General features: G+C 50.1%; 1 protein-coding gene across 1 annotated transcript in view; it reads left to right on the forward strand.

Moving 5' to 3' along the window:
• Positions 1 to 16382, forward strand: part of csmd2 (CUB and Sushi multiple domains 2) — a 1866499-nt gene that overhangs the window by 1691611 nt on the left and 158506 nt on the right. The window lies entirely within an intron of this gene.

Genomic DNA, 16382 nt, shown 5'->3' on the forward strand with positions numbered 1-16382 from the left:
GAAATGGGAAATTTGCATTGATATAGAAACATAGAAACTAGAAGCAGGAGAAGATTCGGCCCTTCGAGCCTGCTACGCCATTCATTTTGATCATGGCTGATCCAATATCCTGATCCTGCTTTCCCCCCCATATCCCTTGGTCCCTTCAGCCCCAAGATAATGTGAAGATAAAAGTACTAAGTTGAAGCGTACTGAGAGCTTTATTATGTCTTCCTGCCCATAAATAATCTGGAGTGACTGATCCAGATGATGATTAATATAAAGAAGTAAAGAAGTGTGAGGATAAAATGTCAACAAATAGATAAACAAAGGGTTCGGCCACTGAGTCTATATGGGTAGAACTGAGAAATGAGAAGGGGGAAATCACTTTGATAGGGTTGTCCTATAGGCCCCCAAATAGTGGGAAATTGAGGAGAAAATATGTAAGGAGATTACAGATAGCTCCAAGAAAAATAGGGTGGTAATAGTCGGTGAATTTAATTTTCCCAACATTGACTGGGACAGCCATAGTATTAAGCTCTCTCGCTCTCTGGTGCACTCTCGCTCTCTGGCGCTCTCTCACTCTCTGCAAAGAGATGTAGATTAATCTCAAAAGGTGTTGCAAAGACATGACCTCTTTACCATCTATCAATCTCTCAGCAGAAGTTGTTAGAGTTGATCCATAATTTGATTTTGCTGATTTCCTATCTCAGATGTAAGTGGTATATTTCAGTCATTGATTCATTCAAAGGCAGTCAAAGTTTAATGGGAGAGGGAGGAAAGAAAGTGGAGTTGAGGCCACAGATATGATCTTATTCAATGCTGCAGCTGGTTTGAATGGGCTGAATGTTCTGGCTCCATTTCTGATGCTCTTGGCTACCAGAGAGCCTCAGAAGTCCGCTCACCATCCTTAATTGGACACTCCCAGAAAATCGTAGTGGAATGTGCACTGCAGACCCGTGACGGAAATGGTCCAACAGCTGAAAATAATCTGGCAAGCGAAGATCGTTCCATTTTCTCCCCATCTCTCGCTGAGTGTATTTCTTTCTCTTCATTAATTTTATCTGTCGCTCTGAGTACATCACTTTCTCTGCTATTCTCTCCATTCCCATGTAAACTCTGGTTGATGCTTTGATCTATTTCTCTGTTATTTGCCTCTGTGTCTCTCTCTCTGCCGCTCTCTCTCTCTCTCTCGCTCCGTCTCTCTCTGCCACACTCTCTCTCTCTCTGCCACACTCTCTCTCTCTCTGCCGCTCTCCCTCCCTGCCGCTCTCCCTCTCTGCCGCTCCCTCCCTCTCTGCCGCTCTCTTGCTCTCTGCCGCTCTCGTGCTCTCTGCCGCTCTCTCTCTCTCTGCCGCTCTCTCTCTCTGCCGCTCTCTCTCTCTCTGCCGCTCTCACTCTCTCTGCCGCTCACTCTCTCTGCCGCTCTCTCTCTCTCTGCTGCTCTCTCTCTCTCTGCCACTCTCTCTCTTTCTGCCGCTCTCTCTCTCTCTGCCGCTCTCTCTCTCTGCTGCTATCTCTCTCTCTGCAGCTCTCTCTCTCTCTGCCGCTCTCTCTCTGCCGCTCTCTCTCTCTGCCGCTCTCTCTCTCTGCCGCTCTCTCTCTCTCTGCCGCTCTCTCTCTCTCTCTGCCGCTCTCTCTCTCTGCCGCTCTCTCTCTCTCTGCCGCTCTCTCTGCCGCTCTCTCTCTCTCTGCCGCTCTCTCTCTCTCTGCCGCTCTCTCTCTCTCTGCCGCTCTCTCTCTCTCTGCCGCTCTCTCTCTCTGCCGCTCTCTCTGTCGCTCTCTCTCTCTCTCTGCCGCTCTCTCTCTCTCTGCCGCTCTCTCTCTCTCTCCCGCTCCCTCTCTCTCTGCCGCTCTCTCTCTCTCTGCCGCTCTCTCTCTCTCTACCGCTCTCTCTCTCTCTGCCGCTCTCTCTCTCTCTACCGCTCTCTCTCTCTCTGCCGCTCTCTCTCTCTCTGCCGCTCTCTCTCTGCTGCTATCTCTCTCTCTGCAGCTCTCTCTCTCTCTGCCGCTCTCTCTCTGCCGCTCTCTCTCTCTGCCGCTCTCTCTCTCTGCTGCTATCTCTCTCTCTGCAGCTCTCTCTCTCTCTGCCGCTCTCTCTCTGCCGCTCTCTCTCTCTGCCGCTCTCTCTCTCTGCTGCTCTCTCTCTCTCTGCCGCGCTCTCTCTCTCTGCCGCTCTCTCTCTCTGCCGCTCTCTCTCTCTCTGCTGCTCTCTCTCTCTGCCGCTCTCTCTCTCTCTGCCGCTCTCTCTCTTTCTGCCGCTCTCTCTCTCTCTGCCGCTCTCTCTCTCTGCCGCGCTCTCTCTCTCTGCCGCTCTCTCTCTCTCTGCTGTGCTCTCTCTCTCTGCTGCTCTCTCTCTCTCTGCCGCTCTCTCTCTCTCTGCCGCTCTCTCTCTCTGCCTCTCTCTCTCTCTCTGCCGCGCTCTCTCTCTCTGCCACTCTCTCTCTCTCTGCCGCTCTCTCTCTCTCTGCTGCTCTCTCTCTCTCTGCCGCTCTCTCTCTCTGCCGCTCTCTCTCTCTCTCTGCCGCTCTCTCTCTCTCTGCCGCTCCCTCTCTCTCTGCCGCTCCCTCTCTCTCTGCCGCTCCCTCTCTCTCTGCCGCTCTCTCTCTCTCTGCCGCTCTCTCTCTGCCGCTCTCTCTCTCTCTGCCGCTCTCTCTCTCTCTGCCGCTCTCTCTCTCTCTGCCGCTCTCTCTCTCTCTGCTGCTCTCTCTCTCTGCCGCTCTCTCTCTCTGCCGCTCTCTCTGCCGCTCTCTCTCTCTCTCTGCCGCTCTCTCTCTCTCTGCCGCTCTCTCTCTCTCTGCCGCTCTCTCTCTCTCTGCCGCTCTCTCTCTCTCTGCCGCTCTCTCTCTCTCTGCCGCTCTCTCTCTCTCTGCCGCTCTCTCTGTCACTCTCTCTCTCTCTGCCGCTCTCTCTCTCTCTGCCGCTCTCTCTCTCTCTGCCGCTCCCTCTCTCTCTGCCGCTCTCTCTCTCTGCCGCTCTCTCTCTCTCTACCGCTCTCTCTCTCTCTGCCGCTCTCTCTCTCTCTGCCGCTCTCTCTCTCTCTGCCGCTCTCTCTCTCTCTGCCGCTCTCTCTCTCTCTGCCGCTCTCTCTCTCTCTGCCGCTCTCTCTCTCTCTGCCGCTCTCTCTCTCTCTGCCGCTCTCTCTCTCTCTGTCGCTCTCTCTTTCTCTCTGCCGCTCTCTCTCTCTCTGGCGCTCGCTCTCTGCCGTTCTCGTTCTCTGCTGCTCTCGTTCTCTGCTGCTCTCGTTCTCTGCCGCTCTCGCTCTCTGCCGCTCTCTCCCTCTGCCGCTCTCTCTCTCTCTGCCGCTCTCTCTCTCTCTGCCGCTCTCTCTCTCTCTGCTGCTCTCTCTCTCTGCCCCTCTCTCTCTCTGCCGCTCTCTCTCTCTCTGCCGCTCTCTCTCTCTCTGCCGCTCTCTCTCTCTCTGCCGCTCTCTCTCTCTCTGCCGCTCTCTCTCTCTCTGCCGCTCTCTCTCTCCCTGCCGCTCTCTCTCTCTCTGCCGCTCTCTCTCTCTCTGCCGCTCTCTCTCTCTCTGCCGCTCTCTCTCTCTCTGCCGCTCTCTCTCTCTGTGGTGAACCATCGTTGGTTCACCACTGGGGTTGTTATTGTGTTACTGTTGGGCTAGGGTGTTGTTGTTATGGGGGTTGTACTATGTTGTTGGGATAGGGTGTTTACCTGTCCTAAGTGTTATCATGGCACACTCCAGTGGGGTCCCGCCTCCGGTGGCAGGGTATAAGACCCCCTGCTCCGGCAGGACCCCTTCAGTCTGAACGGGTGAATTTGTGTTAGTAGTTTCATTGTTAATGTATTAAAGCCTTCAGTTCTAAAGCCTTGTTTCCGGGTGCTCATTGAGGTGCATCAATTTAATACATTAACTGAGAATATGGAACAGATCCTAAAACCGGATCGTCTGACACTGGACCCACGTGCGGTCGGTGCAGCTAACACGTTCGAACATTGGTGGAAGTGCTTCGAGGACTACCTGGCAGCCTCGGTAGCTATCACTACAGACAGTGATAGACTCCAGGTCCTCCACGCAAGGGTAAGCGACACGATTTACCTAGCCATTCGTGCAGCTTCCACTTACCAGGGTGCCGTCGAGCTCCTAAAGAATAGGTACATTACGCCACCCAACGAGATTCACGCTCGTTATCTCCTCGCTACACGACGTCGGCAGTCGGGCGAGACCATAGAAGACTACGCCAATGAACTCCTGCAGCTTGCCAGGGGTTGTGACTGTAAGGATGTCTCCGCCGAGCAGTACATGCAAGACCTCGCCCGAGACGCGTTCGTAGCAGGGGTAGGGTCCTCGTACATCAGACTTAAATTATTAGAAAAGGGGAAACTCAACTTGACCCAGGCAATGGGGATGGCCGTGAGGTTGGAGGCGGCGTCGAAGAGCTTGGCGCTGTACCCCGAGGACCACGTGCAGTCAACGTGGTTGGAGCAAGCTCTGCTCCCTCCTCGCCCCGCGAACCCGCGCTCCCAGATCGATTCGATGACGGCGGCAGCTCCAGGGGGCCAGCGATGCTATTTTTGCGCTGGGGCTAAGCATCCACGGCAGCAGTGTCCGGCAAGAACGGCAATCTGCAGCCAGTGCGGTAAAAAAGGCCACTACGGCAAAGTCTGCAGGTCCAAACCTAAAAACGGCAGTGCAGCTTGTAACCCTCCAGAACGGAGACCATCTCTTTCGGCGCTGCAGTACCCACGAGGTCCGACCACGTGCGATCTCAGGACGGCGCCATCGTGGCAGACAGAGGAGGAGGAAGACCACCAGGAGTCGCTGCGCTTGGAGCCCTCGGCCACATGCGATTCATGGGGGCGGCCATCATGGTCCACGACGACTAGGAGCGACCAGCAGGGGTCCTCAGCATCCACATCGGCAGCATGCAGCAGCGACCAGCAGGGGTCCTCAGCATCCACATCGGCAGCATGCAGTGACGCCCAGGGGCCAACGGTGGCGTCGATCTCTCTGGATCAGACCAGGCATTACAGACTGGAACATTCCATGATGGAGGTAAAGGTTAGTGGCAGAACTGTGAATTGTCTGTTTGACAGTGGGAGCACCGAAAGTTTCATACACCCTGAAACTGCTAAAAGGTGTGGACTCCGGGTTCTCCCTGCCAAACAGACAATTTCCATGGCATCACAGTCCCAGTCTGTACCGATCCAAGGACGATGTATGGTAACTCTTGAGGTACAGGGCACAGTTTACGAGCAATACAGGCTCCTTGTGCTACCTCACCTTTGCGCGCCAATTCTCCTCGGACTAAACTTTATGGCCCACATGAGGAGTGTGATCCTACAGTACGGTGGGCCACTCCCTTCACTGGCAGTAGGGAACCAGCCGCAGCCTCCAAATTGCCCAAAGCGCCCCGCGTGCAATCTATCCACCCTGAAGATCACGACACCATCCCTTTTTAAAAATCTGGTACCTGGCTGCAAGCCCATCGCTACTAAAAGTAGGCGTTACAGCGCTGAGGACCGGATCTTTATTAGATCTGAGGTTCAGCGGCTCCTCAAGGAAGGGATCATACAGGCCAGTGCTAGTCCGTGGAGAGCGCAGGTCGTGGTAGTCAAAAGCGGGAACAAACCTCGGATGGTCATCGACTATAGTCAGACCATTAATAGATACACGCAGCTGGATGCGTATCCTCTCCCGCGCATTTCTGATATGGTCAATCAGATTGCGCAGTACCGAGTGTTTTCTACCATAGACCTTAAGTCCGCCTACCATCAACTCCCCATCCGCCCAGAGGACCGACAATATACGGCTTTTGAGGCGGATGGTCGTCTATACCAATTCCTCAGGGTTCCATTTGGTGTCACCAATGGGGTCTCGGTCTTCCAGCGTGCTATGGACCGAATGGTGGACCAGAACGGGTTGCGGGCTACCTTCCCGTACCTGGATAACGTCACCATCTGCGGCCATGACCAGCAGGACCACGACACGAATCTCCAACACTTTCTACGCACTGCATCTCGCCTGAATCTGACCTATAACAGGGAGAAGTGCGTATTCCGTACGCATAGGTTAGCCATCCTCGGATACGTGGTGGAAAACGGGGTCATTGGCCCTGATCCAGACCGTATGCGCCCACTCACTGAACTTCCCTTGCCCGCTAGCACGAAAGCACTGAGGAGATGCCTCGGGTTCTTTTCGTATTATGCACAGTGGGTCCCCAACTACGCGGACAAAGCTCGTCCGCTCATTAAGTCCACGACCTTCCCACTTACGCCGGAGGCCCAATTGGCCTTCAAGGTTTTGAAAAGCGACATCTCGAAAGCCACGATGCACGCGGTGGATGAATCCATCCCTTTCCAGGTGGAGAGTGATGCATCGGACTTCGCCCTAGCCGCCACACTAAACCAGGCAGGCAGGCCCGTCGCGTTTTTTTCCCGCACCCTTCAAGGCCCAGAGATTCGGCACTCAGCGGTGGAAAAGGAGGCTCAGGCCATTGTGGAGGCAGTCAGACACTGGCGCCATTACCTGGCAGGTAAGCGGTTCACCCTGATCACGGATCAACGATCCGTGGTGTTTATGTTCAGTAACACGCAGAGGGGCAAGATCAAGAACGATAAGATCTTGCGGTGGAGAATTGAGCTCTCCACCTATAATTACGATATTATGTATCGTCCAGGGAAGCTCAATGAGCCCTCGGATGCCCTCTCGCGCGGAACATGCGCCATCATGCAGGAGGACCGCTTGAAGGCTCTCCACAATGATCTGTGTCATCCTGGAGTCACCAGACTCTACCACTTCATAAAAGCCCGCAACCTACCCTACTCGGTGGAGGAGGTCAGGTCAGTTACTAGAAGTTGTCGGATTTGCGCAGAATGCAAACCACACTTTTATCGACCAGACCGGGCACATTTGGTCAAGGCCACTCGCCCTTTTGAGAGGCTGAGTGTAGATTTTAAGGGCCCCCTTCCCTCAACGGATCGGAATGTCTATTTTCTTAACATAATAGACGAATTTTCCCGGTTTCCGTTTGTTTTCCCCTGTGCGGACACGTCGACTGCCACCGTCATCAAGGCATTCAGTGAGCTTTTTACCCTGTTCGGGTACCCCTGCTATATTCATAGCGACAGGGGCTCGTCGTTCATGAGCAACGACTTGAGGCAATTCCTGCTCTCATTCGGGATTGCCTCTAGTAGAACCACGAGCTACAACCCTAGGGGTAACGGACAGGTGGAAAGGGAGAATGCTACAGTCTGGAAGGCTGTCCTACTGGCACTGAAATCCAAGGGCCTTCCAGTCTCCCGGTGGCAGGAGGTCCTTCCAACTGCGCTCCATTCTATCCGCTCCCTCCTGTGTACGGCAACCAATGCTACTCCCCACGGGAGGATGTTCTCATTCCCTCGGAAGTCGTCCTCGGGGACCTCATTGCCAGCCTGGTTGACGTACCCAGGACCCGTCCTTCTGCGGCGCCATGTGAGGGCTCGCAAGTCCGACCCCTTGGTCGAACCGGTCCAACTCCTCCACGCCAACCCTCAGTATGCCTATGTGGCATATCCTGACGGGCGAGAGGACACTGTCTCCATTAGAGACCTGGCGCCCGCAGGGGACGTAGCAACTCCTGTCGCTCCTATTCCCCCAGTCACAGATCCACTACTCCTCATTACTTCCCCAGACGTGGCGCGGTCAGCACCGGGACCAGTGCATAACACTTTTACTCCCAGGTACAGCTTGCCTGAGACTCGGAGATCGGCGCCACCATCATCACCACCACCACCACCACCAAACGTTCCAGGATCCCCTACACCATCGCCTCATCAGGGCCGGCCGGCCCGGGAGTCTTTGAGGGGACAGCCAGATGTTGTTTTGAGAGAGCCACCGCAAGCACCTGCTCCGGTTTCGCAACCGGTGTACTGTTGGGCTAGGGTGTTGTTGTTATGGGGGTTGTACTATGTTGTTGGGATAGGGTGTTTACCTGTCCTAAGTGTTATCATGGCACACTCCAGTGGGGTCCCGCCTCCGGTGGCAGGGTATAAGACCCCCTGCTCCGGCAGGACCCCTTCAGTCTGAACGGGTGAATTTGTGTTAGTAGTTTCATTGTTAATGTATTAAAGCCTTCAGTTCTAAAGCCTTGTTTCCGGGTGCTCATTGAGGTGCATCACTCTCTGCCGCTCTCTCTGTCACTCTCTCTCTCTCTCTGCCGCTCTCTCTCTCTCTGCCGCTCTCTCTCTCTCTGCCGCTCCCTCTCTCTCTGCCGCTCTCTCTCTCTGCCGCTCTCTCTCTCTCTACCGCTCTCTCTCTCTCTGCCGCTCTCTCTCTCTCTGCCGCTCTCTCTCTCTCTGCCGCTCTCTCTCTCTCTGCCGCTCTCTCTCTCTCTGCCGCTCTCTCTCTCTCTGCCGCTCTCTCTCTCTCTGTCGCTCTCTCTTTCTCTCTGCCGCTCTCTCTCTCTCTGGCGCTCGCTCTCTGCCGTTCTCGTTCTCTGCTGCTCTCGTTCTCTGTTGCTCTCGTTCTCTGCCGCTCTCGCTCTCTGCCGCTCTCTCCCTCTGCCGCTCTCTCCCTCTGCCGCTCTCTCCCTCTGCCGCTCTCTCCCTCTGCCGCTCTCTCCCTCTGCCGCTCTCTCCCTCTGCCGCTCTCTCCCTCTGCCGCTCTCTCCCTCTGCCGCTCTCTCCCTCTGCCGCTCTCTCCCTCTGCCGCTCTCTCCCTCTGCCGCTCTCTCCCTCTGCCGCTCTCTCCCTCTGCCGCTCTCTCCCTCTGCCACTCTCTCCCTCTGCCGCTCTCTCCCTCTGATGCACTATCAATCAAGCAAAGACTAGTTTGTATGCAAGAATAAATAGGCTTTTATTCGCTAAAGACTTGGAGCACACCCATGCTGATGAACTGGTCCGGCGACTGAGGCAGGGGGCTGGGAGCAGTCACCTTTATACCTGGACCAGGGGGGGAGGAGTCTAAGGCAGGGCCAGCAGGGGCATGCCCAGGGATGTCACACACACACACACAGGCAATAAGCTAACAGTGGTTTACTACACTCTCTGTCTCTGATTCTCTCTCTCTCTCTGTCTCTGACTCTCTCTCTCTCTCTGTCTCGCTCTCTCTGTCTCTGAGTCGCTCTCGCTCTCTCTCTCTGTCTTTGACTCTCTCTCTCTGTCTCTGACTCTCTCTGTCTCTGACTCTCTCTCTGTCTCTGACTCTCTCTCTGTCTCTGACTCTCTCTCTGTCTCTGACTCTCTCTGTCTCTGACTCTCTCTCTCTCTCTGACTCTCTCGCTCTCTCTCTTTATCTCTGACTCTCTCTCTATCTCTGACTCTCTCTCTCTCTCTATCTCTGACTGTCTCTCTCTGACTCTCTCTCGCTCTGTCTCTGACTCTCTCGCTCTCTCTCTTTATCTCTGACTCTGTCTCTCTCTCTATCTCTGACTCTCTCTCTCTCTCGCTCTGTCTCTGACTCTCTCGCTCTCTTTATCTCTGACTCTCTCGCTCTCTTTATCTCTGACTCTCTCTCTCTCTATCTCTGACTCTCTCTCTTGCTCTCTGTCTCTGACTCTCACTCTGTCTCCGACTCTCTCTGTCTCTGACTCTCTCTGTCTCTGACTCTCTCTCTCTCTGTCTCTGACTCTCTCTCTCTATCTCTGACTCTCTCTCTCTCTCTCTCGCTCTCTGTCCCTGACTCTCTCTCTCTCGCTGTCTCTCTTTGTTGCTTTCTTTCAAAATAAATACAGGCTGATTGTCTCGAGTCTTCCCACATAACCACACTTTTTCATCTCTGTTATTATCTTACTTAATCTTTCTGCACCTTCTCCCTGCCCTCTCTTTTTATTCTCGCTGCACTTTTGTACCCATCCCTTCTCTCAAAGAGCAAATGTTCACTGAAATAAATGTCCTGCATGACATCTGGCAACATACCCATCTATTTAAACAGCAAGTTTTATACATAATATCTCTAGATGACGGGTTCAGCATTTCAAAAACTGCCCTGATTGAACTTGCTTTAGCTTAATTTAAAAAATTTGACATGCTTTTTAACTAGCATGTTCATGTTCCATCTTTGCCATTATTTATGTTGTCTTTCATCCACTTATATTTACATACATTTTGCTTTATTCCCAATAAATGCTGGCCAGCCAGCGATACTCATGTCCCACGAATGTTTAAAAAATGTTTTCTCTTTCTCCTTTTTTCAGACCTATTTCTGTTTCTTTATTTCCTCCCTTTGCTCTTTGACAGCTTCCTGTTATTTTTGAGTGTCACATCTTCCCCTCCTCCTCCCTCTGTTTTCTTCCCCCCCTCATAGCCATGGTCGACCATACAGTCTGAAACTTGAGCAATCCAATCACTTGTTGACAGCAGATGGTGCCTGTGGATTCAGTAATTAAAAATGTCACATTCATGCAATATAGACTTCTGGGTTTATACAGTATAAAACTGAAAGAGATACTTTGATACACAATGGAGTTGAGAGGTCAGGTGATCTTTCCTTTCCTGTCAATAAACATGGAACTGCCCAGGTCCCCTGGGACAACCTTCATGTCTGGACAAAACATAAAATGCAAATAGACTTTCCAGACGTATCTTTGAGAAGTCTTTAAAAAGCAACAGAATTTTTTTTCTGGTCAGTGGCTGCTCTTTAAATAGTTAAAGGAGCTGTTTCACAATTGGGCTTGGAAACTTTTTAGTTTCAGAATGGAATTCCAGAAACTCCTTATTCCAACATCATGATATTTGATTGGGTGAAACCTGGACCTCATTGTTTGGCCAAGTTATCAGAGACAATTTGTGAGGACAATAGACAGAAACATTCCGGCCACAAGACAGAAATTAGCTTTCAGATAAGGACATTTAATCAGTCAGCTTTGTGGAGCAGCAAGGGAGAAATATCCAGACCAGCAAAGGAACAGGATCCCGCCAAAGAACCAGCAGTAGGCAAATGATTCACCTAATCGTTTGAAGAACCAAACCATGTTTTCACTACAGGAGATCAATTGCGCCTGGACTGGAGGAGAGGAAGAGTAGCCCACTATAATAAACAATAAGACACAATGAATTTGTCTTCCTAAACCCCCAGGCTCTATTCTTCAGTGGACCAAAACGGAATCACAGGGCTGCTGCATTTCAAGACTACATGTCTGGAAAAGCAAGTGTGATGGAGAACTTAGGAATTTTTATGTGCACACAACCTTTTTTTAGCATGTATGTGTGGGCATACACATGTGTGTGTGTATATGTATGTGTGTGTACGTGTGTGTGTATGTGTGTACGTGTGTGTCCGTCCGTGTCCATCCGTGTGTGTCCGTCCGTGTCCATCCGTGTGTGTGTGTCCGTGTGTGTGTCCGTGTGTGTGTCCGTGTGTGTGTCCGTGTGTGTGTCCGTGTGTGTGTCCGTGTGTGTGTGTCCGTGTGTGTGTGTCCGTGTGTGTGTGTCCGTGTGTGTGTCCGTGTGTGTGTGTGTGTGCATGTGTGTGTGTACATGTGCATGTACATTTGGGTTTGTAATAATTTATTGTTATAAAAAAAACACAAGAGGGTGGCACAGTGGTTAGCACTGCTGCCTCACAGCACCAGGAACCCGGGTTCGATTCCCGGCTTGGGTCACTGTGTGGAGTTTGCACATTCTCTCCGTGTCTGCGTGGGTTTCCTCCGGGTGCTCCGGTTTCCACCCACAGTCCAGAGATGTGCAGGTTAGGTGGATTAGCCATGATAAATTGCCCTTTCGTGTCAGGGGGACTAACTAGGGTAAATGCATGTGCCTATGGGGTTAGGGCCTGGGTGGGATTGTGGTCGGTGCAGACCCAATGGGCCGAATGGCCTCCTTCTGCACTATGGAAACCTAGCATTTTCCTGCTCTTGTCAATGAAAAGTACTTGTAAAAAAATATCTGTCTTCAGTCAGTCGAGAGGTAGGAAAGGGGGGAGGAGTCAGGGGGAACGTCCCTATCATCTCTCCTCGGTCTGTATAAATGAAAATAAGACACCCCCCCACCCCCCAGGTGAGTCCCATGGTAACCTATTTCAGTGATGTTGTTGTTCTGTCTCTCAAAAATACAGAGCAAAGTCATCCCTGTTCATACTTGTGCTTTTGCTGTTCTGGACACTGTAAAGACAATGGGCAATTAAACACCAAAGACACTTTCTATCGCTCTTCCATTAACTTGCCATTCCTTGTCACTTCCCAGCCTTTTGACCACGTCTTGGTTCACAGTAAAGCCCCACAGATTCTGTCAGCTGAAAGATCCAGGCTCAGATAGCTCCACATCCAAATCAAAGGCCCATACTTGTTCCACAACAATTTCTACATCTTTAGGTGAACGTTTGCCGACATCTCTTTGAGAAAAAATGTGAATGTTGGGAGTGAATGGAAGAGACAGAAATGGAGGGACAGAAAGAGATGTCAAGGTCCTGGAGCAGGCACAGAAAAGATCAAGTTAGATAATAACAGAAGTGAGAAGTATAACTTGAGGAAGACCAGAGATAACAGGACTCTGTTCATTAAGAGGAAGGAGATTTAGGGCTGAGTTGAGGAGGAACTTCTTCACACAAAGGGTCGTGAATCTGTGGAATTCCCTGCCCCGTGAAGCAGTTGAGGCTGCCTCATTGAATGTTTTTAAGGCAAGGATAGATACATTTTTGAACAGTAAAGGAATTAAGGGTTATGGTGAGCGGGCGGGTCAGTGGAGCTGAGTCCACGAAAAGATCAGCCATGATCTTATTGAATGCCGGAGCAGGCTCGAGGGGCCAGATGGCCTACTCCTGCTCCTAGTTCTTATGTTCTTATGTTAAAAGAAAGAAGGTGCAGAGATGTTCAAAATTGATGTGATAAATTGAAGAAAACTAGTTTCATTGGTCAGAGAATCAACAGGAGAGCAAAAAATGAAGATTATCATTGAAAGAAGGAAGGGAGATGAGTGGAGTTTATTATTTGAATGCGGAGGTTTGTTACAATATGGAATGTTCCACCAGGAGCAGTGATGGGAGCAGAATCCATTAGAGCGCTGAAAGAGAAACATAATAAATAATTGAAGTCGGAAAATGGGACAAGGCTTGGGGAAAGGTCAGGAGGAGTGGTACTAACTGGGTAGGTTTTCTTTTCAAGAGCCTGTCTGGGCTGGCCTTCCTCTGTGCTGTAAAACTCGGTGAACCTTTGAACAATAGGTCTTCCATCTCTATCTGGAATAGTGACAAGAAAAAAATAAATAAAATGAGGAGAGTGATTCATGAAGGTCGCAGGTCTCCATTTTACAGCCACTCTCTGGGACCACTTCAGATGATGTAAAAGTGCCCCGAGACGCATTTGGCGGGAGGTCGGGCAGCGAAGAACAAATGGTTAGTGAACAATTCGAATGTATCATTATAAATAAACCACCAGGGCTCCCTCACTCCGCTGAATACAGAGTCCATATGCCCAGTAACAACTGTCAATGCTGTGATTTAGTTGAACAGAGCATACTTATTTGTGCTGCAGTGTGTATTTTTGTAGCTACTGCTGACTGTGCGGTATTCGTAACTGCCTCAGAACAAAGCACACAGAAGATGACATTAATGTAGGTTGATCTGTGGCGCAGGATGAACTTGAACTGAGTGCCTGAAATAATGTCAGGCTTGGAAATTGGAAATGCTGCTTGGATGTGATTACTGCTGTAACAGCAGGGGTACCTTAAGCTGTGAGAAATGATACCACCTGACTGAAAACAGACTGAGAACTAATATACATATCGCAGAAATGAAGTATGATGTGTGCACGTGCCATAATTCACACTAGCACTATTCTGCTCAGTTGTATTTTGTGGCTTACTGTCTGATGTCATCTCTGTTTGCTTCATATTGTGGTCCTCCTCTTCCACTTAGCAATCTAGATGCTAATTCTCCACCATTCCAGCCACCAATAAATAAAAGGAAAGCTAAATACTTGCATTTATCGTGCAGCATTGATGACCTTATTAAGGGGAGGCATTGGCCTAGTGGTATTATCGCTGGATTATTAATCTGGAAACTCAGCTAATGTTCTGGGGACCCAGGTTCGAATCCCGCCATGGCAGATGGTGGGATTTGAATTCAATTTAAAAAAAATTGGGAATTAAGAATCTGCTGATGACCATGAAACCATTGTTGATTGTCGGAAAAACCCATCTGGTTCACTAATGTCCTTTAGGGAAGGAAATCTGCCGTCCTTACCTGGCCTGGCCTACATGTGACTCCAGAGCCACAGCAATGTGGTTGACTCTTAATTGCCCTCGGGCAACTAGGGTTGGGCAATAAATGCTGGCCAGCCAGTGTCCCACGAATGAATTTTTAAAAAGTCATCTCACAGCACGTTACACACAGTGAAGGACTTTTCCTGGAATGTAGTCACTGTTATAATCAAGGAAATGCAACAGTCACGATGTGCACAGTCAGATTCACCAGTGGCAAGGGGGTAATAATTTGATCATCTGTTTCATCAGCAAAAATCTGGTTCAGAGGTAAATATTGACTGAGGATACGGGGGCGGGGGAGGGGGGGGGTGGATGGTGGGGGAGAACTCCCCTGCTCTTCCTTGAAATAGAGCTGCGGCATCTTCAAAATCCTCCCCCGAGAGGGCAGATGGGGCCTTGACTTACCACCTCACTCAAAAGATGGCACATTCGGCAGAGCATTGCTCCATCAGTACTTCACCCAAGTATTCGTCTGGATGATGTGCTCAAGTCTCTGGAGAGGGGCTTGAGCTCATAACCTTCTGACTCAGTAGCCAGGGTAAAATGTGCCAGGGTGGTCTGCGGGTATTAGAGTTTCCTATTCTCCCTCTGCAGGCACCATGACCTGGAATGTGCCTGTCTACTACTGAATGTCTCCCTCAGTTTTATTGGAGCTCACACAGTGGTTAGCACTGCTGCCTCACATTGCCAGGCTCCCAGGTTCGATTGCTGGCTTGGGTTACTGTCTCTGCGGAGTCTGCACGTTCTGCCCATGTCTGCATGGGTGTCCTCCAAGTGCTCCAGTTTCCTCCCACAGTCCGAAAGACGTGCTGGCTAGTTGCATTGGCCATGCTAAATTCTCCCTCAGTGTACCCGAACAGGCACCGCAGTGTGGCGACTACGGGATTTTCACAGTAACTTCATTGCAGTGTTAATGTAAGCCTACTTGTGACACTAATCAGTAAACAACTCAGTGAACAAGTGATTGAATCTGCATTCAACCACTCCATGAGCTAGTTAGTGATTTGCATAAAAATACAGAACACAGAGTTAGTTTTTAAGTTTATTTATTAGTGTCACAAGTAGGCTTACATTAACACTGCAATGAAGTTACTATGAAAATCCCCTAGTCACCACACTCCGGCACCTGTTTGGGTACACTGAGGGAGAATTTAGCATGGCCAATGAACCTAACCAGCACGTCTTTCAGAATGTGGGAGGGAACTGGAGCACACGGAGAAAACCCACACAGACATGGGAAGAACGTGCAAACTCCACACAAACAGCGACTCAGTGAATCAAACCCGGGTCCCTGGCGCTGTGAGGCAACAGTGCTAACCACTGTGCTACCATGCCGCGAGTATATACAGAGTATTCTAATCTATTCACCCTTATTCCTGCACAAAACACATTGCGACATTTTTCAATTTAATATCTTAATTAAAGTCAAATTGATGAAAATGGTGTGGATATACCCTGACTTTGCTCACTCTGGAGTTCAGACAGCAACCATAATGCGAAAATATAACGAATAATGCTTGGCCTTGCTTGACTCATTTCAGTGTTCATGATATCCGTGACCTTACCAAAACCCCTGCAGTGTAGGAAGCTGTTTCCCACCAAGCTGGCCTCAGAATTCAATTAACCCACTATCTTTAAAAAGTATCATTGACCCTTCCTGCTGATGGGATTTTATTTACTAGGGGTTGGTGTGATGTAGTGTGAAATGACTTCATGGCATCTTCAAAATGATAACGCCCTCTAAAAGCAAATAAAAGGTCATATTTGGCAGTATTGCTTTCATTGAGTGATTAGGTTCAATATCCTTTTCAGATCAGCAGGATGATTGCCCGGAGAGTATTTATGTCGAGCTCAATTTGTGTTTGAACTGAGCTCAGATTGGAGGTTTTAAGCAATGAACCCATATTTCGACACCACTGTTTAATCCATATATGGACATCTCTGTCCGTACATAATGAATAAATAAGCTTGTGAAAAATTCTTAGCTCATGTGATACGAATTATTATAGAGGCATCCAAGAGTAGCATTACTCTTCACAATTTTGCAGCACTGATATTCAATATTTATTCGCCCATTTAGGCAATAATTTTTACAATAGAAAATGCCAAGTTTCAACACCGCTTTATGTCCAAACATAATAGAATCTCACATAACTTGCAGTGGAAATAAAAAACAGATGCAGCAAAATCTGAGGCATTTTCTGTGTAATTCTGAGGACTGTCCATTAACAGTCCAGGTAATCCTTCTCCGCACAGTTGGCGAGCTA

The sequence above is a fragment of the Mustelus asterias genome, chromosome 21, assembly GCF_964213995.1.
Source record: "Mustelus asterias chromosome 21, sMusAst1.hap1.1, whole genome shotgun sequence".
NCBI lineage: Eukaryota > Metazoa > Chordata > Chondrichthyes > Carcharhiniformes > Triakidae > Mustelus > Mustelus asterias.